General features: G+C 37.4%; 1 protein-coding gene across 1 annotated transcript in view; it reads left to right on the top strand.

Annotated features, from left to right (window-relative positions):
- LOC108753685 (protein Wnt-6-like) overlaps positions 1-4,210 on the top strand; it is a 38,376-nt gene that overhangs the window by 25,130 nt on the left and 9,036 nt on the right. The window lies entirely within an intron of this gene.

The raw sequence follows: 4,210 nt of genomic DNA, 5'->3' as shown, positions 1-4,210 counted from the left end.
ATCAAATTTATTTAAATTTTAACGCAAAATATGAAATTAATTTCTTTTTTAATTAATTTATTTATTATTTAAATACTAATAATGAACAGGAAATGTCGAGATACATTAATTTATCCAAAATATTGTGAATTTTTAAACAGTTACCGATATTATCTGTCAAATATCAAATATTTCACATTGTTTTCTTTCTCATTTGATTCTATTTGAATTTAAAGGAATGTCTCGTAACAGTTAAACCAAAATTTGAAAATATATAGACGTCCGTTTTAAAGACGAGCTGTAGTCACGTTAGGGCAATACATTGACCTTACTTCTCTAATTCTAAGCAAGGTCAGTGAAGCAAAAGCAATTGACGTGACTACAAACTATATCTATCGAGAGTATTTTGCTCACAGTAACCATCACCCGCGGTGCTACTTTTTAGGAATATGTCGCCATGGGGGGGTTTTTTTTGCCTCTGGCATTTCACACATTATTGTCAAAGATGTGTACGAAATATTATTAGCACACCGGATGCTGGTCCGCAGCAAGTTGGCCCACATGAATCATTCATAAAGCACAGTAGCAGTGGCACTCTCGTGACAAGAGGAACAATGGCGCAGCCATGAACGTCGATCATGGAAGCGTGTCGTACGAAGGAAAAGCCTGATTTTTCTCGCTTTCAACGGTCGTTGAAACCGGTAGAAGGAAATTATCCATAACTAAAGAGATACCTCATGCGACTGGTCCTGACAGGCATCATATCGCGGTATCCCGAGAGAAATAAATATAAAAGGAGTCTTGACTTCTTTCCTTCGTTCCTTAGTGAGAGGACGAAAGCCTACGTCATATTATTAACACTATTAGCTTCGATGTTAACCGCATGTGAACCGTGCGCACTCCCGGCGAAACTATAAACAGCGAACAAAATACACGAGGCACGACTGCATGCGCATTAAAAAAAGTCTCATCAATTAACATATATTTCACAGTACAATTTATCTCTATTAGTCGAAATTAATCTTTATAATCGATATAAATGGGGGAAATAATTAATTTAATTGACATTTATAAAAATAGCGATATAATTGTGTGAGTTGCATTTATTCACTGATCGCGAATTTTTTATTTTGTAACTATCAATGGATGTGCAAGCAAGAATGAATTATTCTGCGCGATTACTCTTTATAAGAACTGTACTTTGAAAGAGCAATGGGCTCAGCGCACCGCGAGAACGCTCGGGCCGGTGTCGTCTCCACAAAGGATTGACAACAGCAAACAGTTTAGTGTCCCGTACGTTTATTGTATCTCGACTACCGTACGTTTAACTTCGTTCCGGATGCGCGGGAGGATGTAGAAGACGGAGGTAGCAGGACAGAAGAGAACCGACGAAAAAAAGTACGCCGCGGGACCAGGACAGATCTGTTACTCCGTTAGACTTCTTCGGCTTGACATTTGAATGCTTCGTCGATTCCACGGCGTCGGGAGGAGAACGAGTAGAACCGAGGAAGGAGGACTCACCCACTGCCGTTGTCGTCTTTATATTGCCTTCCTCTCGTTGTATCTTATGTTTTTGTCAAACTTCGGTGCATTCCTTCGCGAGTTTTACCGACGAGACGACGAAAATGTTCCTCCCCGCACAATTCTCTCGCGTTACAATTATGAATCACGTCTGCGACATATGATATGCAAATTTTCATACTTTATCGAACACCCTTGATGCGCAAAACTTGATTGTAATTTAATTAATAGGGAACTTTAACTGTTCCTTAAAAGAAAAAAAATAATTTGAAAATAGTTTGATTATAATTGAAATAAAATATGCAAATATGAATATGCAAAGGGCAATTAAACTTTACGTATGATCGATAAAAAATGTGTGTAAAAAGCAGTACAATTCGAATAGTTCTGTTCTTGTTATGTGCTAAGGGAGATGATAGATGAAATAATAGTATGATCCAGCGTCGTTTTTCTCAATTTACTCCTGACATCTCGTAATTACCGCGATATCTCGTGCGACGATGAGGCATGCTTGGTGCGCCACAGCGAATGGAACTTAGAATCCTTGACGAGAACAGGGGGTGTAGGGAAGAGAAGGAGCGAGAGAAATTCCTGCAAGAGCAGAGAATCCAGCGGTGATATGGTGCGGCAGTTCTCAAAAATTCACTGGAATCTCGGGGAAAAGGTGAACGCGCCTGAGGAGCTCCCGCCGCAATTGGTCATTCGGGGATTTTTGCCGGCATTCATGCGTCCGTTCCTCGCGGTATTTATTGGAAAGATTTTCTCCCCTGGTACGATCTCGGAGAGTCGAAGAGCGGGTCAGCGAAGATCTGGTACTCGCGCGAGCGAGCCGATCTCGTGCGCGCTTCTCCATCCTCCTGCCCTCCTGTCCTCCACCCCGCTGCAAGTTGCAGCCCTATACGCGCGCTATCTTCTTCTCTCATTGAATATTCTCAACTTTATTTACGGATGCCCGTCGAGATTTATCGTCGTTCGCGCTGCTCTTTTCGCTTTAACCTGCTTCGTCTTGCTTTAACGTCGTCTGTCTTTTCCTTTCCCGTGTTCGCCTACATCCTGCGCGTCTAATGTTATTTCCTTTCCTTCCTCTGTCCTTTTCTTTTTCTTCTCCTGCATTGCCCTCTGGTACATCGTACTTTTACGATATTACGCGGTACAAAAATGATGCACACATGTAGGAAATATGGCAAGCTATTTTATAAAGAAAGAGATCATAAATAAGAGTATTCTACATGAACATTGTGTTAAAAGAACACGCTCCCCATATTTTTTTTTGTCTATTTTGATTAACGACATCTCTAATGTTTCGATATATATTAGATAATCAAAAAAAATAAATAGATATAGTAGCGCAAAATATAATATTTCTATTAGTTGCAAATATTAAAAAATAATCCTTTATAACTTTATCAACTTATGTGTTCTCGAAATATTTTTTAAATTAATTTATTTCATTATAATAAGAGTGGAAAATTACGATAAATGTGTTAAGGACAAATTTGTATATTGTAGTATTGTAAGTAAGAAAGGCGAGGACGTATACTTAAACGCGAAGATCAATACTAAGTACGATCTACTGCGCATGAATCGGTGCATGAATCGGCTCGATAGATTGTCTCACTAAACAAATCACCCCCGTTGTAGCATTGAGAACGATCGATAGCATCTACGTGCGTCGATCGAGCACAACGGCGACGTAATTCCTACAATGGCGATCCGACGCATCGCCGCAAATTGCTTGCATAATCCGAGCGATTAATCACAGCGAGATTTACGAGGGATTTGTTAATCCTATAGAAAAATGCACATGCTTAGCTATATATGCAATTACTTTCGCACACTTTTGCATATTCTATAAATATATATTAGATATTGATAACGTGTGCATTAATACAGCATTATAAAGAATTATTATAGATATGTTATTTTTAATTTTAAGACTATAAAAGATACATTAAAATATTTTTTTAAGTTACAATACGATTATAAAGTACAAATTAAAATATTAGATTATTTTCTAATGGGAAATTTAATTGCAAAGTATTTGTAATTTAAATTATATTTAAGTTTTCTAGAGAGAGGATTTTTCTTGGAAAATTAGCATGTTTGATCATATTTACAAGAAAGAAATAAGTGAAAAAAAAATGTATAACCTTTAGAGAGCAGGCATCTATTTTAAAAATCTTACAGCTTCTCTCTTTCTTTCTCTCGTTGAGTATGATTTGTTGTAATTCGTTTTTTTTATTATATAATATTTTATGCAAAAGCAATTGTAGATATTCTTCAAAATACGACACGTTGTTTCAACGCCATTATTGTGGTTTCCCCTTCTTATAAAAGTTAATTTTGCATCTTGTAATACGTTCCATTGTCGAATTATAATTCATCTTAGCATAATATCTATCTAGATATTATTAATTTATCGTTCTTTCAAGATTTATTACTTACTGCGCCACATATTGAAAGCTCATAAGTATAAGTATAAAAACACACAGTGCATAAGACAGTACGAGGGCATTACGCGATCATGTGATCCACGACCGACGTTACATAATTTACGAGAAAATGTATTACGATCATTTCGACGACACGACATGTATATGTCCGCGGTAAGTGGAACGTTCATTCGCGACATTCCTCGCTTTGATGCAGCAATATTGAAAGAAAAGCCGAACGCTGATACACCGTGTATATTTATGCATACGTCAAGTGG

This window comes from Trachymyrmex septentrionalis, unplaced genomic scaffold (assembly GCF_001594115.1).
Source record: "Trachymyrmex septentrionalis isolate Tsep2-gDNA-1 unplaced genomic scaffold, Tsep1.0 scaffold70, whole genome shotgun sequence".
Classification (NCBI taxonomy): Eukaryota; Metazoa; Arthropoda; class Insecta; order Hymenoptera; family Formicidae; genus Trachymyrmex; species Trachymyrmex septentrionalis.
The sequence above is the reverse complement of the archived record's forward strand: the minus strand, read 5'-3'. Positions and strand labels throughout refer to the sequence as shown.